At 50.1% G+C, this 23,173-nt stretch overlaps 1 pseudogene; it reads left to right on the top strand.

Moving 5' to 3' along the window:
• The window catches only part of LOC123349783, a 65,524-nt pseudogene extending 46,454 nt beyond the window's left edge, over positions 1-19,070 (top strand).
• The last annotated feature ends 4,103 nt before the right edge of the window (positions 19,071-23,173 follow it).

Here is a 23,173-nt window from a genome sequence, read left to right on the forward strand (position 1 = left end):
CCCCTGCCCAGGATAGAAATGTGCACTGCAGAGATGGCAGCTCACATTTCAGCACCATCCCTAACAACTGAGAGTGAATTTCATGCCTATGGAACAGCAGGATTCTGGCTATGTCTCCACTGCCCAACAGTTCCCAGTACAGTTGTGTTAATAGGAATGAGCACCAAAGTGCTGCTCTGTAACCACCCCATGTGGATGCTGTGGGTGTGAACTAAAATATCCCTAGTTTGCATGTCTATAGTTCTATTTGAAGAGACTTTGTTAGTATGAACTAGGTGTCATTTAGAGCTCACCAGCAGCATCCACCGGGGCAGTCCCAAAGCATCACTTTAGTATAAGGTACAAATCACACCAACATAGGCCAAACTGCTGGGCTGTGTAGACGAGCCCTTAGTGAGGTGCTGGGCAAACTTACTCCACGCAGGTCTGTGGAGATATCTCAATTCAATGCCGATCACATTGTTCTGATGCAGGATAAGGGGACCAGCCGCTCTCTACTGATGACTGCTGCAGTGCAGGCTCTTCTGGGCCAGTTCCCAGAACATGGAGATGAGCAAAAGACCATATTCAGGGTCCTGTTTCCATGCTTTGTTACTAAGGCCAGATCCCAAATCTGAGCTCCAGTTATCTGCACATCCACCCCCTAATTACATCTGGAGCATGTAGCTTTGATGCTCCAAAGGGCTGTTAGTAACACAGAAGAGGAATTCCCCTGAGACGGAAGGATTGTGAAGGTCAGATCTGTATCAGGATCCACACCCACATCTTCCATCAAGGTTAGATGCTTTGGTATGTGGCTGTGGGGTGTCTGTAACTAATCACACCAATACGCAGGAGTCCTGGGATTTGCAAAATGTGTTATGGGGCACAAAGTGTCTGTGTCTAACACTTTTTCTCTCCCCCATTCCAGGGTCTCTGGCGCAGAATTAGTGGTTCTTCAGTTACTGTCCCTGTGGGTGCTCTACTCTAGGTGCACTAGTGCCCCGTGTGCCTTTGATCAGACATTTCTCGTGGCAGTATCCGTTCAGCCCAGGCATGTCAGCCCCATGCCCTGTGCCATTGTTACATAGTGAGGGTGGCCAAAGTGCTGCTCACGATCTGCATGTGGGTCTTTTACAGTTAAAATGCAACTTGCAGAGCCCCCCACCCCAGCCCTAATTCTCCACCTATCAGACTTGGTGGGGGCACTTGCAGCAGGGTCGTGGGGTGGGGGCTTCTGCCCAGCAGAGAGGGGTGTCTTGGGCCTTCAGCACCACGGGGAACGCTTGCCGGGGCTTCAGCAGGAGCGGGGCTGAAGCTCTGAGCCTCAGCAGGTGCCACCCATGGGGCAGAAACCCCAACCCCCAGCAGGCACGCCCCGGCTTTCGAACTTCTGAAGATTGTTTTATGCAGCTAAGAGGCTCAGTAAGTTTGGCCACCCCTATTATATAGCACTGCACAGGCGAACCACCCTCAGTTCTTATCTGCCACAAAGCTCCCAGCAGAGAACTCTGACGCAGAGGGGACAGAGGGCAGGGAGTGGAGCACCCGTAGGGACACGTCTCGAAGAACCACAGTTACAGCACAGGGTAAGTGACCATTTCTTGCAATCAAGTACCTGGATAATCTCTAGTAAACGTGTGTCTGGGCTTTCACACTGTCATGTGATAGGAAAGTCACCACATGGGCTGCATGGATTTCAGTCACCTTCATGATCATCTCCCCATCCCTGGGAAATAAACAAACACTGCAGAGTCGGCAGCTCAAGATTCAGTATCATCCTTAAGGACAGAAAGTGACTCTAATGCACAGGGAATGTCAGGACATGGGGCAGGTTTACACTAGGGCTTGGAGTGATATAACTGACATCACTCAGGGGTGTCTAAAAGCCACTCTGCTGAGCGACATGAGTTACAGTGATGGACAGCCAGTGTGAACAGCACTGCGTTGATGGGAGATACTCTCCTGCTGACGTAGCCACTGATGCACAAGGAGGTGGCATAATTACACCTCCTTGTGCAGGAGAGCTCTCTCCCATCAGCATAAAGCAACTTCACCAGAGGTGCTACAGCAGCATCAGTGCAGCAGCGCCAACTTAATGTTTCTAGAGTAGACTAGCCCTTACTTAGGTGCTGGGCAAACTTCCTCCATGCAGCTCTGTGGAGACGGCTCAGTTAAGATTTGCAAAATCCCTGCTCCCCAATGCTACCTGCTCAGCTGGATCCCTTTGTGCCTACCCAAAATCCCAGCCTTGGGCTCCCACACATGCAGCTCTGCCAGTGACCTTCAATCCTAACCTGCAGTTAGTCATGGCATTATACACCTGCAAGCCATAGAATTGCATGGAACGCCAAGGCTGCAAAGTGCTCCCTGAAAGCCAGCTCTGGCCCAAGAGGGGTCAGCTGCTCTGTCTTGCTCAGTGCTGCCCAGGACTCTAAATAGTGTCCTCTGCACAGCATGACCTCGCACACACCACACATGTGTCAAAGTTAGAATCAAGACTCACAATTTGTCAGACCACTCTGTTTTTATTAGCGCAGCGCTCCGCCAATAACACTCAGATAATGTGAGTGGCCATGCAAGGCCCAAACAGTCTTATTTATACAGATAAAAGAGCGGAAATCAAACAAAGGGACAAAAGAGTAAAACAGCAAAATTCACCTGGGGCATAGCATGCATATCCTACTTCCTTACTAACTCCTATCGATCTAAGGCTAATGCTTCAACAATTGCCCTTAAACAGTGCAATTGTTTTATGTTAATGTCTGTTTTCCTGACACCTGGACTTCAGCATTCCAGCGATTTTCCTTAAAGGTACAGACAGCATTTCTTTAATCCTATCTATTTTTGTAATATAATTCATTCTACTTTCACAATCCCTCCTTTTGGTCACGCTTCGCCATGACCAACGATGGACTGGGTTCCACATATTAACCGTTCTTTATCTTTTTTTTTGTTCATCAGCAATATTTAAAATCATCATATTAGTACTCTGTTTTGGGGCGGTCACCTGGGTGGCATATTTTATACAATTTTGGATACAACAGGAGATTAACTGAAAACATACAAAAATCACTAGGATTCCAAACAGGATAGTCAGGGCTCCCTGAAACAACCAGTTTCCTAGGCCAGAGAAATTGAACAGGTTGCTTAGCCACTTCCATAAAGAACTCGGCTCTTCATGGGGAAGATATGCGATTTGTTCTAAGTGGCTAGCACGATCTATTACCTCATTGGTATTGTCAGGTATATACACACAACATTCTTTTCCAATGAGTGCACAGGTCCCTCCTTTGGCCGCCAGCACTATGTCCAATGCCTGACGGTTTTGAAGGGCCACCTGTCGGACCGCCCCTGTTTCTTTGGCCAGAGTTTTTAAACTCTCTCCGGTTTCATTTGCCATTATTTCAACTACTGCTTGTAACCTCAGGAGCCTTTTTGCATGGTGTATTACTCCCCCAAGTGGGATAAGGGAACCGCCAATGGCATCTTCCCAGGTTAAGGGGCTTATGTTATTTATATACCATTGGGCATCTGGTAAGTCCCTTCTTTTTCGCCTGAAATTACGGAGGCGTTCTCGTGGGAAGGAACCTAGCACTCGGAATTGTGGGAAGAGTTGGGCGGGATAACAGATACCTGACCAGTTAGCTGGTAATGCAGTATAAGCTTTGGTTCCACAAACCCAATGATGGCCTATTAAGGCCGGGAAGGGTCGATTGCATCCATTTATTACATAGGTGTCTACAAATGAGGAGTAATATCCTCCAAAGGGGACAGGGTAATTCTCCTTACGAGGAGTGGTAGTGTTTGTATGGCATTGAAAGATTGTATTATTTTTACTAAGATTACTGTAAGGGGAACATGAGATTGATTTTTCTGTTTGATCCCAGGTTGAGAAAAAATTAATATCCCCATACCCAGCCCGCCACTCTTTAGTTTTGTTTGAATAATCCCATACACCATTGGCCACGATATGCTGAAGGCAACGGCTTTTTCCCAGATCCAGCCCTGTCCCATTACACACCCAACACCAGTGACCCTTTCCCTCCACCACACTTATCCAGTTAGTTACATTTATTCCCACTGCTTCCCAAGTGTCATTGCTGTTCCATGTTTTGTTAAACGGACGAGGTCCTCCAGTGAGATCTGGGGAATTGAGTGGGATAGCCAGGACAGGAATACCAGCTTGAGAATGGGCTGGGATGTGGCTGCAGACCCAGCATTTAGAAATATTAAGGGTCTGAGCTATCCACACTTGCTGCTGGATAAAAGAATTGTCATTGTGGGCTCCCCAGACCTTAAGACACCAGCAGCCGAGGAACAGGCGCCACCAGAGGTGCATGTTGGAGGCAAGGCCCTTCTGGTTCTGAAAACCTCAACTGAGGGAACCGCAGTCACGGTTTTACATCCACCAGGCAGCAGGCGCTAGGCTCACTACTGCTTCTTTTGGTGGGCCTTGCTTTAGGTTGTCGTCTGCTTCTGGCAACCCTTACGAGAGCGTAGATTGTAAGGTATTGCAGGCTGTTCCTCTGCGTCTTCTTCTGGAGTCAAAATTGACTCTGCGCAGTCCTGAGGTGATGATTGGTTCGCCGGGGAGGGTGTCTTCTTACACTGCGAAGCATGTATCCACGCTGCGATGCCAGATAGTTTAACAGCCGTCTGGGTAGTAAGCAGTACCTGATGAGGACCCTTCCACCGGGGTTCCAAGGCGTGTTTTCGATGATGGTGCCGTACGTAGACCCAGTCACCTGGCTCGAGGTTGTGGCAAGCGTCGGAGGTGGGTTCCGTCGGCCAGGCGGCTCGAACCTGTGAATGGAAGTGACTTACAGCTTGCATTAATCCCTTGCAGTATTGAAGGAGCGTACTGTGAGTCAAGTTCAAGTCTGGGACTGGAGTAATGGTAGCCACAGCTCGCATAGGGCGTCCCATAACAATTTCAAAGGGACTCAGTTTATGTCTTTGGGATGGAGTGGATCGCATTTCCATAAGGGCTAGTGGTAAAGCTGCTGGCCAGCTTAACCCTGTGGAGGCACAAATCTTAGCAAGCTTATTCTTAAGTACACCATTTCGCCTTTCCACAGCACCTGCACTTTGTGGGTGGTAGGGACAGTGCAGCAGATGTGTGATATGTAATATACGATCCAAATGTTGAACAATTTGTCCAGTAAAATGTGTACCCCGGTCACTGGACAGAGTGGCAGGAATTCCCTTGGCAGGCATACTATGATTTAACAAACATTTAGCAACAGACAGTGAATCAGCCTTGCGACAAGGAAAGGCTTCAATCCAACCAGAAAATAAACATACCATAACCAAAATGAATTCATATCGTTGGCACTTGGGCATTTGTACAAAATCAAGTTGCCAATGCAAGAAGGGTGCTTGGGGCAGGCCCCGGAATCCCTGAGCCACTTTTACAGGTTTACCAATATTGTGGCTTTGACAAGTGGTACAGGCGGCACAGTGGCGGGCTGCAAAAGAGCTGAAATGAGGGGCCCACCATCCCACCTTAGTTACAGCAGAGACCATCCCCTCCTTTCCGACGTGCGAAACACCATGAAGCAGGGCGGCCAGAGACGGGTAGAGTGAAAAGGGAGCCACAAAGGCACCAGTAGGCGAACGCCAAAGGGAATCAGGATGCAAAGAGCAACCCTGGGCAACCCAGGAGTCTTTTTCGGCTTCTGGGGCAGAATCCTGGAGTAGGGTGAGGTCAGTGAGGGACGGCGGTGCTATAGAAACAGAAAGGGAACCTAGAAATGCATCTGGGGAAGGTTCTATGGCAGCAGCATGTTTAGCAGAGGCATCAGCAAATGCGTTACCCTTAGCATCATCAGTATCTGCCGTCGAGTGGCCAGGGCACTTAACAATAGCTAGGGCAGAGGGAAGTAAAACTGCATACAGGAGAGCAGCAATGTAGGGGCCGTTTTTAATGGGGGTACCAGCGGAGGTGAGGAAACCCCGAGCTTGCCACAGGGTGCCAAAGTCATGTACAACCCCAAAAGCATAGCGGGAGTCAGTGTAAATGGTGGCAGAGCGTCCCTCCGCCAAAAAGCAGGCACGGGTGAGGGCGACTAATTCAGCAACTTGTGCTGAGGTCACAGAAGGTAAAGGTGCAGCTTCAAGGGTTTCAGAGAGTGACACAACAGCGTATCCTGCAAGGAGACGACCTTGGCTGTCTCGAAAACAGGAACCATCAGTAAACAAAACAAGGTCAGAGTTAGGGAGAGGGACATCGGAAAGGTCAGGGCGCGGGACAGTGACAGCAGACACAGTTGCAAGACAGTCATGGGGATCACCATCATTAGACAAGGGAAGGAGAGTGGCAGGATTTAACTGAGAACAACGCTTTATGGTGATATACGAAGCCGACAGCAGTAGAAGTTCGTACCTGGTAAGGCGAGCGGAGGAGAGGTGGCTTGTGTTACGCTGTAACAGCAGAGTTTCCACAGAGTGAGGGACCATGAGAGTAAGGGGAGAGCGAAGGACAAGGGATTCAGACATTTCGACTAGGCGCGCTGCGGCAGCCACAGCACGCAGGCAGGGGGGTAGGCCTTGGGCCACAGGGTCCAAAGTGGCAGAGAAATAAGCTACTGGGTGGTTCTTTTCTCCGTGCACCTGAGTAAGAACTCCAAGTGCACATCCAGATTGTTCATGGCAGAAAAGGGTAAAAGGCTTAGAATAGTCTGGCAGCCCTAAAGCGGGGGCAGAAGCTAAACCTTGTTTGAGGGAAACAAAGGCAGAGTCTGCTTCAGGGGGCCATGGCATGGGATTAGGCACAGAGAGTTGAGTGAGTTCCTGGAGAGGTTTTGCAAGGGAGGCATATTGGGGAATCCATTGCCTGCAAAATCCAGCCATGCCCAAAAATTTTCGGACCTGGCGTGGGGAGCAGGGTCGGGGAAAGCTAAGGATAGCCTGGACACGGGTGGGAGAGAGCATACGGGAACCCTGGGAGAGGAGAAAACCAAGGTATGTGACAGAGGCTTGACAGAGCTGTAGTTTAGAGCGAGAAGCCTTGTGACCTTTGTTTGCTAAGGCAGTAAGGAGCACTAAAGAATCAGTTTTTGAGGCAGATAACGAGGGGGAACAGAGGAGTAGATCATCCACATATGGATTAAGACTGAACTCTCTAAACTAGATATTCTGATGAAAAACCAACCTTCTACACAAACTTCCTCATGGACAAACTTTACAAAAACTAGACAAGCCATTTACAACACAAACTTTTCTTCTCTACAAAGGAAAAAGGACACTAAACTGTCTAAACTGCTACATGGCACAAGGAGCCACAACAGTAGCTCCCTTAACCCACCCAACAATATTGTTAATCTTTCCTGCTATTCTCTTAGCCCAGCAGAAGAATCTGTCCTATCTCGGGGACTCTCCTTTTGTCCTTCCAGATCCACGAATATGATACAGTTCTGCGGTGACCTAGAATCCTACTTTCGCCGTCTCCGACTCAAAGAATACTTCCAACACACCTCTGAACTACATACTAACCCACAGAATCCTTCCTACCAACGCTATAATAAAAAAGGATTCTGCATGGACTCCTCCTGAGGGTCGAAACAACAGACTGGACTTCTACATAGATTGCTTCCGTCACCGTGCACGGGCTGAAATTGTGGAAAAGCAACATCACTTACCCCACAACCTAAGCCGTGCTGAACACAACGCCATCAACAGCCTCAAGAACAACTCTGACATCATAATCAAACAGGCTGACAAAGGAGGTGCTGTCGTCATCATGAATAGGTCGGAATATGAACAAGAGGCTGCCAGGCAGCTCTCTAACTCCACATTCTACAAGCCATTACCCTCTGATCCCACTAATGATTACCAAAAGAAACTACACCATCTGCTCAAAAAACTCCCTGAGAAAGCACAGGAACAGATCTATTCAGACACATGCCCAGAACCCCGACCAGGTGTATTCTATTTGCTACCCAAGATCCATAAACCTGGAAATCCTGGACGCCCCATCATTTCAAGCATTGGCACTTTAACAGCAGGATTGTCTGGCTATGTGGACTCTCTCCTCCGGCCCTATGCTACCAGCACTCCCAGCTATCTTCGAGACACCACTGACTTCCTGAGGAAACTACAATCCATCGGTGATCTTCCAGAAAACACCATTCTGGCCACTATGGACGTGGAAGCCCTCTACACTAACATTCCACACAAAGATGGACTACAAGCCATCAGGAACAGTATCCCCGATAATATCACGGCTAACCTGGTGGCTGAACTTTGTGACTTTGTCCTCACCCACAACTATTTCACATTTGGGGACAATATATATCTTCAAGTCAGTGGCACTGCTATGGGTACCCGCATGGCCCCTCAGTATGCCAACATCTTTATGGCTGACTTAGAACAACGCTTCCTTAGCTCTTGTTCCCTAACGCCCCTACTCTACTTGCGCTACATTGATGACATCTTCATCATCTGGACTCATGGAAAAGAAACCCTCGAGGAATTCCACCGTGATTTTAACAATTTCCATCCCACCATCAACCTCAGCCTAGACCAATCCACACAAGCGGTCCATTTCCTAGACACTACTGTGCTAATAAACGATGGTCACATAAATACCACCCTATACCGGAAACCCACTGACCGCTATACTTACCTACATGCCTCCAGCTTCCATCCCGGACACACCACACGATCCATTGTCTACAGCCAAGCTCTAAGATACAACCGTATTTGCTCCAATCCCTCGGACAGAGATAAACACCTACAAGATCTCTATCAAGCATTCTTAAAACTACAATACCCACCTGCTGAAGTGAAAAAACAGATTGACAGAGCCAGAAGAGTACCCAGAAGCCACCTACTACAGGACAGGCCTAAAAAAGAAAATAACAGAACGCCACTAGCCATCACCTACAGCCCCCAACTAAAACCTCTCCAGCGCATCATCAAGGATTTACAACCTATCCTTAAAGATGATCCCTCACTCTCACAGATCTTGGGAGACAGGCCAGTCCTCGCTTATAGACAGCCTCCCAACCTGAAGCAAATACTCACCAGCAACCGCACACCATACAACATAAACACTAACCCAGGAACCTATCCTTGCAACAAAGCCCGATGCCAGCTCTGTCCACATATCCATTCCAGTGACACCATCATAGGACCTAATCACATCAGGCACGCCATCAGGGGCTCGTACACCTGCACATCTACCAACGTGATATATGCCATCATGTGCCAGCAATGCCCCTCTGCCATGTACATTGGCCAAACTGGACAGTCTCTACGCAAAAGAATAAATGGACACAAATCTGACATCAGGAATCATAACATTCAAAAACCAGTGGGAGAACACTTCAACCTCTCTAACCACTCAGTGACAGACTTGAAGGTGGCAATTTTGCAACAAAAAAACTTCAAAAACAGACTCCAAAGAGAAACTGCTGAACTCGAATTAATATGCAAACTAGACACAATTACCTGTGGTCTAAACAAAGACTGGGAATGGTTGGGTCATTACATTAATTGAATCTATTTCCCTATGTTAAGTTCTCCTCACACCTTCTATGGGCCATCTTAATTATCACTTCAAACAGTTTTTTTCCTCCTGCTGACGATAGCTCATCTCAATTGATTAGACTCTGCCTGTTGGTATGCATACTTCCACCATTTCATGTTCTCTGTATGTATAAATATCTCCTGTCTGTGTGTTCCATTCTATGCATCCGAAGAAGTGAGCTGTAGCTCACGAAAGCTCATGCTTCAATAAATTTGTTAGTCTTTAAGGTGCCACAAGTACTCCTGTTCTTTTTGCGGATACAGACTAACACGGCTGCTACTCTGAACCCTGGGGAAGCGTGGTCCATGTATATTGCTGTCCCTTGTAAGAAAAGGCAAAGAGGTACTGGGAGTCAGGGTGAACCGGAACAGAAAAGAAAGCAGAGCACAAATCAACGACAGTAAAATGAGTTGCAGCTGGTGGGATAGAAGCCAGAATCGTTGCTGGGTTTGGGACAACAGGAAAGGCGGGTATGACAATACGATTAATGGCTCGGAGGTCCTGAACAAATCGCCATGATTTGCCATCAGCTTTTCGAACTGGGAGGATAGGGGTGTTACAGGGACTGGAGCAGGGAACAATAATGCCTTGCTCCCGCAGGGCAGTTATGACTGGAGCAATGCCAGCCTCTGCCTCAGGGTTTAAAGGGTATTGAGAAAGGCGAGGCAGGGGTTTGGAGGAGTCCACAGTAATGCAGACGGGGTCAGTGTTTAAGCGGCCCACCTCAGAGGGATGGGTTGGCCACAGAGAGGATGGGACCTGCGAAATTAGGTGTTCAAGGGATGGGACCAGTGGGCAACAAGGGACTGGAGTGGAAAGGGAAGTTTCAGACAGCAGGGAGGCTACAGAATCACTCAGAGAGGACTGGGGAATTTGTAAATAGACCCCATCCGAGGAACAGTATATGGTGCAGCCAAGCTTACATAACAGATCCCGACCCAAAAGGTTTACCGGAGTGGAATCAGAGAGAAGGAAGGCATGATCCACAGAAAGGGGACCAACCTGGACTGGTAGAGGTTTTGAAAGGGGATAAGAGGTTGGGACTCCCGTAATGCCCACAGCGGACACAGTTTTTCCGGAGCGGGGAACCGCAGGCAGATCAGTAGTACGAACTGCAGAGAGTGAAGCTCCCGTATCAACAAGGAAAGGGAGAGAAAGATCATTGATAGTTAACACACACTCACCCGTAGGAGTGAGTGGTAGTAAAGGAGTTAAAATTTCCTGAGGTTCCCCGGCATCCCATCATTGCTGTGAGACAAAGTAAGCCTGGGGACTGACTGGCTGTGCTGGCAGGGGGTCTAGCTGGTTATTTACAGAATTACCAGGCCGGCTGGGACATTCGTTCTTCCAATGTCCGGGCTGTTTACAGTAATTACAAACATCCCCATAACCCGAAAAACCAGTTCCTTTGCCCCTCCCTCGACCACGTCCCCGTCCCTGGTATTTTCCCCTTCCCCGGAACTGTTTGCCCTGCCCTGAATAATGCTGTATTTGCAGGGCCATTAACTGTTGAGCTGATTGTTCCTCCTTTCCCTTTAAAGTACGTTGGCAATGCTCTGCCACTGTTTGCAATTTGTCCATGGTTTCAGTCTCCCACCCAACACTTATTCGTTTTAGCATATTGCCAATAGCAGGTAGGAGGCCATTAACAAACGCACTAGCCAGGGCGCCCTGTCCATTTCTGTCTGGCTGTTGTATACCAGAATGTTGCAGAAAAATGTCAGTTAGCCGAGTGCGATAGTCGCCCGGGTTTTCTCCCTGTCGTTGCTTACAGCCATTTATGACCATCCAGTTGGTTTTAGGAGTCCATACCTGAGGGATGGCTTCAAATAGATTTTTAGCTCGCTCTTTACACTTTTTCCGGTAATCAGTATCAGGACCAGTGTCTGGTAAAGTAGAGTGGCGGTCAGCAGTGAGCCAATTTGCTGCTGTGAGCCATTTTTCATGCTCACTTGGGGCTGCTACAAGTAGCTTGCACAGCTGCAGGAGGTCTGCCTCAGAGGGTTCATAGGTGTCAAATACTAACAAAAATTCCTCTGCAAATTTGGTAGGATTTTCCCGGGGCTTTGGAAAGCCTTTTACAATTGAAAGGAGCTCTGTGCGAGTCCAGGGTTTATAGCTCCAAGTGGGACCCCCTTCTCGGCCCCCAGTATGCAGGATTCGGAGGGGAGCCTGGACATTTTTAAGGCCCAAGCGCGAGCTTTTACGGGGCAGAGTGGGTTCAGAGGAATGGGCCTCAGCCATACTGGATGATCCAGACAGGTCTGAACTGGAGATCTCTGGGAATTGTTCAGGAGCTGAGAAATCTGGTGACGGTTGTTCCTGAGCTGAGGCCGTGGGTGGCTGTCTATTGATCCGACGCAAGGCTGCCAGGCCAATTAGTGCGTCTTCCTCATCATCGTCCCTGGAATCTAGCAAGGGGTTTTCTTCATCTTTTCCCACCCGGAGACAGGAGTATGAAGGGGGGTCTGCTCGGAGAACAGGATAAAGGGGAGCGCTCGGTCTAGTGGTGGGAGAGGAGGTTTCCAATAAAGCTTTTAACTTATCATTTGAATCTTTGAGAGAGGCGAGTTTCGATTCTGTCCATCTACGATTTGCCTCTTCCCACCATTGCATGAAACAGTCAACCTCTCCTTTTGCCAATTTAGTTTTAGATTGGCCGAGTTTGTCTTTTAAGACGTCTACTCGGTCCTTGTCCCAAGATCCTAACAGTGGCCACTGAGTTTTGGGATCTCCCTGAGTTAGCCTAGACCATTTTTCCAGAAATTTACAGGAGTCCGGACCCTTCCTAAAATGCATAAAATGAGCCGGGGTTCCTTTAGGGAACTGCCCCGACTTAGACGTCTGGTTACCCATACAGGAGGACTTTACACACCAATCACACAAGAAGGAAATTTGGGTTCGTCAGAGCGATGCCCAGTGCCACACACAAAAGGAGCCCACGGGCTACTGCCTCAATCGCCCTTGCTTTCACACCAGGGGCTTTACCCAAGGTGCGGTGCGGCTGCGATTGTGCAGATTTCACTCACTCAGACCGCGGGGACAGGAACCCCTTGGTCGGCCAATCCCCGGACGGAGACGGCACCCAGACTCAAACACTCCACAGAGAGGACGGATAGACACAGAGACAGGACAGTCCTCAGTCCGGACAAAACACAGATATAATTACCTGACCAGATTCCTGATGCCAGATCCTGGGATCCCTACCAGAACAGAGTGGGAACCAACAGGTTCGATGGCGTAGACTTCACTGTGGTTGTGCACCCTTCCGTTCAGAAGGAGGACCGCTTGGGCCAAATGCCCAGGTGCCGGCTGCCACGGTCGTCCCACAAAACGGTCAGGGATCACACAGCCCCAGTGAAGACGGTTGCCATCTCGGTGGAACCTCCAAATTGTCAAAGTTAGAATCAAGACTCACAATTTGTCAGACCACTCTGTTTTTATTAGCAAAGCGCTCCGCCAATAACACTCAGATAATGTGAGTGGCCATGCAAGGCCCAAACAGTCTTATTTATACAGATAAAAGAGCGGAAATCAAACAAAGGGACAAAAGAGTAAAACAGCAAAATTCACCTGGGGCATAGCATGTATATCCTACTTCCTTACTAACTCCTATCGATCTAAGGCTAATGCTTCAACAATTGCCCTTAAACGGTGCAATTGTTTTATGTTAATGTCTGTTTTCCTGACACCTGGACTTCAGCATTCCAGCGATTTTCCTTAAAGGTACAGACAGCATTTCTTTAATCCTATCTATTTTTGTAATATAATTCATTCTACTTTCACACATGCCAGGCTAGGACCTGCCTCCCCTAGAAACTGAGGCCTTGCCGTAGAGACCCAGAACAGAGCTGTGCAGGGAGTTCCCATGGGATAAACACCTCCACTGCCTGCAGCCCCCTGCTATCCCAGCCCTGGGCTTCCTCCCCCAGCCCCAGCTCTGTTGACATTGCTCAGTCCACACCCACAGCTTCCCTGCTATCCCAGTCCTCAGCTCCTTAGTCCTGTCCTGTTTTCTCCTCTCCTCATCTAGACCTGGGCCTCAAATGAACAGAGCCTCTGAACCCTATAATGCTCTGTGGGGGCTTTGTGAGGTGCCCTCTGACACCATCCACATTGCTCCACTGGGAGTTTAGACAGGACCTGACCCCACATCTCTAGGGGTGGACAGTAAAAACAGAGCCACACAGCCCCATGGAGCCCTTCCCCAGCTAAGCTCCTGCCAACCACTGACCCTAGAGTTACACACTTTTGCAAATCAGCACCACAAAGGGATTGCACGGCACAGAAATAGGAGGTCTGAGGCCGGGTGACAGTCTGCAGCAGTGCAGGCTTCTCTCTATGTGACATATGTTCTGGTGTGATGCTCCTTCCCCTCATTCCCTACAATAACAGTAGCTGGGGGCAATTTGTGGCCTCTGTTTAGGGGCTGATCTGGGACCTTGTCTTTTGTTCATTAACAACAGGTTTTTTTTCTGACATGTGCTGTTGGTTCTGACAACCTTGGCTCATTGGGTAAATCTGCACTGCAACTGGGAGCGAGCTTCCCAGCGCGGGTAGCCAGACACCCACTAGTTCTGCTTGAGCTAATGCGCTAACAGTAGCAGTGTGGGTGGGTGTGTCAGGATCCCTGGGATGCAACCTGGACTGTGGGACCACTGAGCCCTCCAAATGCACCAACCTGGGTTGTCCTTCACACTGTGATGCTGTGTGAAGCATCTGACAGGCGCTGCACTTACACAGCCACGCACAGGCAGGGACACAGCCAATTGTGTTACATGAAAGATCCCCCTGCCACTTATGAATAAGGCTAAGAGTTAGTCATGGGTATTTTTAGTAAAAGTCATGGACAGGTCATAGGAAATAAACAAAAATTTACGGCTGCTCTGTGGGGGGAGCTGGGGGAGGAGGGAGGCCTGGGGTACTGCTGTTGCTCCAGGACGGTTGCTTTGGGACCGCGTCCGGGGCCAGCTGCACCAGCCGCTGCTCAGACAGCCCTGGGGCCAGCTGCCCAGGGCCACTCTAGCAGAAGCAGGTGAGGATGAGCTCAGGGGCCGCCCCAGCAACAACCAGCTTGGCTGGCCCTGGGGGCTGCCCCAGCTGCTCGGGTGGCCCCTGGGTAAGCTGCACCGGCCACTGTAGCTGTGGAAATCATGAAGATCCTGGAAAGTCACTTTGTCCTCCAGCTGTTCTTCCAGGTGTTGAGCTGGGAGTGGAGAGAGGTCAAGTGACGATGTAACTTCACCTCTTTTATACTTTCTTCCAGCTTCCAGTGGTCAAACAGTCTCCATTGCCTAGAGTCTCAGGGACAATGGATTCTTTCCTCCATGGGTGTTGATGAGCCATTAACACTGTCTGGCTGCTCCTTTCTTTTGTGGGTGTTCCAAGTCTCACAACATATTTCAGTAACACATACAGCAATACCTCATAACCTCACATACTGTGTTAGTCCAACAGGATATTAATGTTCAACAGATCAAGACTTTTAAAATGATACCTCACAAGGCAGCATAATCATATCGCAGCAGTGAATATTGGGGTTCCAGGGTGCTACTCTGAGGTACAGTGTCACACTGGGATAGCACGGGCAGTGGCTGAGTGTAGCCACCTGATTATATACTCGGGGGTCCGAGCAGGTTTACACTTGAGCAGCCAGCTGAAACCACTGCACATGCTGATCCCAGACACTCTGCTGCTTTTAGGGCACTAGGGCTGCAGTGTAGATGTACCCAAAGTTTGGAACAGCCCCACATCACTTTGCTGACAATGGCCCACACTGAATCTGAGTCACATTAAAGTTACACAAGTCCCATGGCAGCACTGTGAGCTCTCTGCAGAAGACACAGGGTTACCTGCTCTCATGTCTGGATAGACAAGACAGGTGTCACCTGGCCTTGACAATCCAATGTCAATCACATTGTTCTGATGGAGCAGAAGGGGATCAGCCGCTTTCTATAGGTGACTGCTGCAGTGTGTAGTTTTGGTGCTCCAAAGGGTTATTAGCAACACAGAAAAGAAATCCTCCTTAGATGTAAGTGTCAGAGCTGAATAGGGATCCAGACCCATGTCTCCCATCAAGGTTAGATGCTTTGCAAATCCCACCCAAGATTTGTATCCTACCAGTGTCCTTTTAAAATTCCCAATCCATTGAGGGCCACTGTGGCCAAACAGCAGTTTCTTACTGGCCTGGATTCTGCTCTGGGTGACACCAGTGTACATCCAGTTTCTCTCCAGTGAAGTACAAGGATTTACACCACAATCCCTGAGAGGAACATTTGCTCCAGTCCCCAATACTGAGACAATATAGAGGCACCCCAGAGAGCCGGTCATTGCTATTAGCAGAGATCTCTGGATGAAAGGGCCTGTCTCTGGCTTAACACAGCTGGGACACTTTTTTCTTTGGCAGTGAGGGCCCATGAACCACATGTAAAGTGATCACACAGTCACAGAGCAGTACCCAGAACTGAGCCCTCTGCCTAAATGACAGGGAATAACGCTGTATCTTTCCGTTTGAGACAAGGTGCACACAGAGCTAGGTAAGAGGATGTGTTTTCATGTCATATTTCACATAACTTGGTTCCTTTCCATTTGCCAGTGACCCCTCTCCCAGAACAGCATCTCCTGTAGGAGCGAGTTCCCTGCATTTGCCAGGCCCCTGACCATGTTTCTTCCTCTTCCCTTGCAGATTTCAGGAGGGCTCGGAGCTACATGGGTGAGTGGGGCTGTGAGGGGCTGAGCACACACTGTGCTGGGGTTAGTGGTATCACCGTTATGTAGCTGAGCTCTCAGAGGTGTGGGGTCCCCAAAGGGTGGGCGAGGCAGGGTGTGCACTGGCTGCAGAGCCATGGGACTGGATGCCACAAATGGGCCTGAACACGCTGCCCTGAGCTGTAAGCCTCATCCCCGGGCAGCTCCCTTGCAACCCCCCCCCAGCTAGTCCTGACACCCCCCCCCATCTCCATTGGCCCTTCAGTGATGATCCATCCCTACTCCGTCAGTCCTCCCCTTCAGACACCCTCTATGCCCCCTACCCGGGAGACCTAATGCCTCCGAGGGACAGACTCTCTGCAGGGAGGCAGTGAGAGGAACCAAAGAGACGAAACCCTGCTCCATGGCCAGATCCAGGCTAGCGGTGCCAGTCCCACTAGTCACCCCAAACCTTAATACTCTGTCCTTTGCTCCAGCTATCCTGTGAGATCACAGGGTCCCCGACTGACCTGTGGCTAATGGGGTTATTTTGGTTTCTCTCCCCAGTTTGTGTCACCCTGGAGCTGGTTTGCAAACACCCTGAAATCACCGTGTCTGAGGATTGGTGAAGAGGCCAACACAACTCCCAGTCTCCATAGCTGACTGGCCTATCTGGGGCCCTGACAGCTCTGGGGAATGAGGGGTTTGTGGACAAGGACTATTATGCTTTATAAGTGGAGTTTGCAGGGATTACTGGGAAGTGGGGGTGGGGGGCAGCTCGGACTGGGAGCTGAGTGAGTCTGTGAGGGACAGTGAGATGGGAGAGGCAGATAAGACCCCTTGGGCTGGGGTGCTGGGCTCTGGGGAAGTATGAGGAATGATATCACCCCAGGGAGGCCAACCCTGTGATCCAGACCTTGGATGTGATGCCAAGAGTGATTGGGGTGTATCTGGATCTAGAAGGGGGGAGTCTCTCATTTTATAGTGTCAGTTCAATGGACCTTATCCTGGAGATTCCTGTGGAAAGTTTTGAGAGATTGTTCCCGTTCCTCATCCCTAGTCACCCTGCGGGGTGGGACAAATGGAAACCTCTCAGCATCTGCCCCCCGCCACTCCGGCAACTGGGATTTCCCCCAGAAATGAGGAGTTAGTGGGTCTGTTATTCAGGGAGATCCCACAGCCCCCAGTGACAGGAAGAAGCAGGAAAAAACACAGGGCCACCTGCAACAGGAGAAACAGCCTCAGACCCTGGACAGCACCCTGTCTCTGGAGACAAGCAAGTGAGAGAAAACAGTTCATGGGGGATACAATAAATCTGAAAGCATCTAACCACCAACCTGCTTGGCAAGTGGAGGAAGGGGCATAAAACAGAGCAGGAGCCTCCACAACTGCAAACAGGCCCCAAAGAGAAGGAGAAAAATAAACCTCAAAACTTCGACGTCTGAACCCTTCCCGTGTGGCAAAGGGAAACATGAGACAAAAACTCAGCACTTGACTCCTGAGGGTTCTCTGGAGCTGACTCTTTGTCCCAGGCTACCAGGGCCAGGAAATATGACGGGGGAATCAGACTCAAATGCTGACACCCAGGAAAGAACCTTGCCCTACAGGGAATGTGGGGAAATGGCGGCACATCAGATGTTTCCTCCCCCTGAACTCAAAGGAAAACAGCAGCAATTTGTGATAATCCTTTGCCTCAACCCTCAGTTACATCAGAATGTGCTGATTGGAGGGAACTGCATTAACACGACTGTTAAATGTAGGAAATTTAATACATACTGGTCAGAGGATGCAGAAGCGAAGGGTCTCGCAGTAGCACCGACTCACTCCCATTGCAGACACACACACGCTGCTCCTGCCAGCCTCAGGCCGTGATTGAGCCCTCTGTGTATCAGACTGGATTGTGATAGGCTCAAAATGAGCAGCACCCTGAGGGCTGAACCCGTCCCCAATCGCCGGAGCCCTCCCCTGGGCTGTAGCAGGGCTGGCTGGGCTCACAGGGAGCAGGGACAATGGACGATGCTGCAGAAGCTTCTGTTTGAACAAGAATGTGGGGAAGTTCAAATGCTGTTGGAATTGTAGTGAGAGGAGTGGGGTGGAAGAGGGGAACCGGCTGCCAGCGCAGCGTTCCCAAGTCTCGTGTCACAGAGTGGGAATTTTTCATAATATTTTGGATAAATATGGTACGTGCCTCAGTTTCCCCCATGTGATACATGGTAAACTAGGTGGGGGGGAAGGGTGTTTACTTTTTGCAGAGGCTCAGAGATACAGGTGTGACCGATGCCCAGCTGCTTGGGCCTGGAGCCCCTGGAGACTCTCAGAAGACTATGATAGCTCCAATTGCCTGGATATTTGGCACCTAGCAACAGATGACCATGGATGGCCCCACCCATCTTGGGAAGCCAGCTGGGTGTGACCAGCTGGAGGACAAAAGACAGGGGCCGGGCCAGGTGGGGTTGTTACGTGTGGATTGCTGGAGGCAAAGAGATACTCCTGGACTGGGACTAAAGAGGGGCTGAGGGCTCTGGACTGACCCAGCTGGATTATGCTGGAACTTTTGATTCTCTGTGTTAACTAACAACTTCCTACACTGTGTTCTAAACACCTAATAAACCCTCCTGCTGTTACAGTGCTGGCTGAGAGTCACTCCAGAGCCAGGGAGTTGGGGGTGCACTGCTCCCTTTGGGTGTGCAAGTCTCCCCTGGGTGTCCAGCTCAGGCAGACTCACTGAGGGGAGCTCACAGCATGAAGCCGGGGGGCTGAAAGTGCTGAGGTTTGGTCCCAGGAGGCGGTGAAGCCAAGTGGTACCTTATGGAGAGTGTGACTCTATATGGGCTGACACACTGAAAGGGACCTCCCAGGGACTGTTCAAGAGAACCGGACCTATGGATCTATGACACATGGTATTTGTTTTTTCTCTTAAAGCCCCAGTGCATGAAGTCCTGGGATTGTGGGAGAATTTCAGCTTTGGTTTAAAACAAATAAAAAGCAAGTTTCTAGCCTGTGGCTGCGTGTGGAGTTGTAAACTGTGACTCCAATGCCTCTGTGAGGCATATCTGGCTTTACTGTTGGGTGTGCTGCATTTAATCCCTAGGGCCTGGCTGTCGGTTTAGTGCAGGTCGTGATGGGACCCAGCAGCACATGGGGGGCGGGAGTCCTGGCAGCACCGCCCACAAACATTGGGTCTGTGTTAGGTAAAAGGTGGGTGTGCGATGAGCCGGCTGGGCCCAGACAGCACTCTCAGCATCAGATCATACTGGAGACAAGGCAGCTTTGGTGCCATGGGTATTTTACCTCCATGTAGCTGGTGGAGGTGAACCCCAGTGACGTGTTATGGTGTGAAAACACCTTTCTCTTGGGGTGAAGACAGCACCAAACCAGCCATTTCCACCCTGGCAGCAGCCAGCAGTCGGATTCCCGGCACAGGATGCTGGCTGCCATGGGTGGAAGGGCAGGTGGGTGCTAGGGGAACAAATGAGAATCACTGGGTGTGACAGGTTTGGAGCTGCCCTGTAATAACCGCTGAGCTTTGTCTGCTCTGTCTGACTGTTGAATAGGGGTCATTGCAGGAACTGAAGGGGTTAACTCGAGCTGGGTTTGGCTCCCCTCCCCCACCTCCTGGCAAACACTGCAATCAGCAGTGAAAGTAAAATGCAGCTCTTACCCCTAACAGGGCCGCTCTGTCCCCCCGGCCCCAGAAGGGGCGGGACCTCAGGTAGAAGGGGTGGGGCTGGGGGGTCAGCGTCCCCTAACCAGTCCATCTGCGCTCCTTGGCCTGCGCCACCCCAGGCTCCACCGGCTCCTGCCGGGTCATCGCTGCCTCTTTTGCGCCCCTCCATTGGTGGCCCTGCTGGTAGGGACCCAGCACGGCCGCTGATGGGGGCCACAAAAGGGGCTGCAATGTTAAAGAGCTGCCGTGGCAGCACTTTAAGCAGGTTCTTTAAAGTCAGCAGTATGGGCCGGTACTGGTGGCCACCTTTCACCCGGTCCGCCGAACCGGCCTTTACCACCTTACTTTCACCCCGGCTGTAATGCTCCCTCCTGAGCCAACCCAACCATTAACCAGGCTCAGGGACACAGAAGGGAACAGTGAACTCGGGCTGCACTGACAGAAACCCAAAGGATGGGGAGAGGCCAGGCAAAGACTGTGGGAACAGATGGCCCCATCCTCAGAGGTCAGAGCCTGGGGTAGGACAGGCTGCCTAGGTCTAGGGATGAGGTAGGCATGCAGGGAGCCCCTATTCTCTGGCTGTGCCTGGCTCCTGCTTTTGAGATCAAACAAGACTTTGTGTAAGAAGGTGTTTGGGTCACGGCAGTCATGGCTGGTCTCAGCTCCCAGCTAGTGGAACCACAGGTACTAAGTCCATTAGGATGTTCTGGGGGTCAGCACAGCCAGTCCACAGGGGGCTGTAGCCTAGGGCTGGTCTGAGAGGGGAAGGCCTGAGGGGTCACCCAGAGAGGGCACAGAGGAGCAGCCAGCCCCGTAACCGTGTCATGAGGTTTGTGCAATAGCCCAGCTAGGGCTGCTGGGAAAGGGGATTCTTCTTCAAGTGATGCCCATACACATTCCACTTGAGGGATGTGCTCACCCCGATCACAGTCGCCAGGAATTTTTCCCTCAATGAGACCCATCGTGACAGCTTGAGCGCCCTCTGCTGCCGCATGCTGTTAAAACCAGTATAAAGTGCCCAGCCAACCTCACACCCTTCTATTCCTTCTTTCCGCCTATAATGGGGGCTGGATCTACTCTCGTTGCATTTGCAAGTTCTCTCAGTGGACTTCCTTGTTACTGTACAAAGGCATAGTTAGTTTTAGCGAGTGTGAGATAATCTGAGTAAAGTTTAGTAAATTAGTTGGTTATCATGATTTAGCTTTAAGACCTGCACCTCCTTTGCCCCTGAGCAACCCGCACTCAGATTGAGTGAGGTGCCTGGGAGAAGCTCATATTGGGGACCACTGACAGACCTTCAAGGACTTTGAGCCTCACACAAAAAAGAACTGGGAGGTCAGGCTCAAGTTTCTGCTCATGGAGGCAACGCTGAGACCTGCATCTGAGCCAGGCCGGTCAGACTCAGCACTGAGTGCCCCAGATTCGGTAAGGAGTGCTCGTACTGTACTGGAGTCCTGTCACTGATCACCATCCTTAGTGCCAAAGCTCTCCTCTGCATAGGTGCTGCACAAGTCAGCACCTTTGACCTCAGCACCTAGGGAGGCACCATTGATTCTGGTACCAGATGAGCCTTCTATATCTGCGGCACCGTGCAGTACCAGACTATCTTGATACTGACCACACCGGAGGTGTTTCCGCTGCCAGGGATCTTCTCTCGCTGTTGGTACCAGTATCACTGGCAGTACAGGAGTCGGAGTTATCAGTGCCGGTGGACAGGAGTGAGCCCGCTGGGTCATTTCAACATTTGGTATCACACCCTTCGGTACTGTCAAAAGGGGAACTAGCTATGTTTGCCACGGTGCGAACCTCTCCACCATTGCACTGGTCTCCAGCACTGGCGGGAATGACACCCCAGTGGTCACTGGACAGATACGCATTCTCTTCCAAGTCGGAGATTGGGTCCTATTCCTCCCATCTGAGGAGCAGCTTTTGCTGCTGCTCCAGGCATTTCCATCCTTCCATAGACCCAGGGCTGGCTACAGGCACCAACTAAAGAAGCAGGTGCTTGGGGCAGCCAATACCAAGGGGCGGAACTCTGGCTGCTATTGGGAGGGGGCACATCCGGGTCTTCGGCAGCAATTTGGTGGTGGGTCCCTCAGTCTCGGAGCGAAGGACCCGTCGCTGAATTGCCGCCGAAGAGTGGAGCAGTGCGATCACGCTGCCACAGCTTTATTTTATTTTATTTTATTTTTTTGCCGCTTGCGGCTACAGAAAACCTGGAGCCTGCCCTGCATAGACCTGGGCACAGGGGTAACATGGACCAGAAGGTCACTGGCGAACTACACTGTCCAGTGGCCCTTTTGGAACCCATGGGGTTTTCCACCCAATTTCCAGGCACTCCTATTTGGTGGTGTCATAGGTTTATTCCCCACTTTGAACTTTAGCGTTCACAAGATGGGGACCTGCATGGACTCCTCTAAACTTAAATTCTAGTTTAGATCTGGTAAAAGCTGCCACCAACTAGAAATTCCAGTGTCTAGTACACTCCCTGTTCCCCCAAACTTTCCCTGGGGAACACAGATCCCAACTTCCTTGGATCTTAACACAAAGGGAAATAATCCATTCCCCCCACCTTCTTCCCCCTCCCCTTGTCCTTGGAAGAGATACCTTGATTCAAACTCCTTGAATCAAACAAAGAGGGATTCAATTTCCCCCCTCCCCTTCCCCTGAAAATCCAAACAAGGGAAGAAATCAATCAAGTTCAAAAAAGAAAAGATTTTATTAAAGAAAGAAAAAAGTACACTATCTCTGTATTACCAGGATGAAAAAATACAGGGTCTAACTTAGAAGCCTGGAGAGGCTTCCCCCCCCCCTCCTCCTTCCTCAGAATAATCAAAGTAACAGCAAACAGAAATAAAGATCTTCAGCAAACACACAATTGCAAATGTAGAAAATTAATTATAAGGCTAGTCCGCCTTTCTAATACTCACTAAACTGAATAGAAGAAAATACTTCAGGAAACCTTGGAGAACTTGAGGATATGTCTGGCCTCTCTTAGATCCAAAAAGAGAACGGCAAGTCAAACAAAGGACACAGACAAAGCCTTCCCTCCCCAGAGATTTGAAATTATCTTGTCCCTTGATTGGTCCTCTGGTCAGGTGTTCATCAGGTTACTGCTTGTTAACCCTTTACAAGTAAAAGAGACCTTAACCCTTAACTAACTGTCCTATGACAGGTGGCCTAGGAAAGAAGGGTGGCACTGTCCCATCAAGAGGCACCTGATCTGGACTCCAGTACTGAGCCTGGTACCAAACTGGCTCAAGGGGGATCCTGCTAATGCAGAAAGTGAGGAAGAGCATCCACAG

The sequence above is a fragment of the Mauremys mutica genome, chromosome 15, assembly GCF_020497125.1.
Source record: "Mauremys mutica isolate MM-2020 ecotype Southern chromosome 15, ASM2049712v1, whole genome shotgun sequence".
Classification (NCBI taxonomy): Eukaryota; Metazoa; Chordata; order Testudines; family Geoemydidae; genus Mauremys; species Mauremys mutica.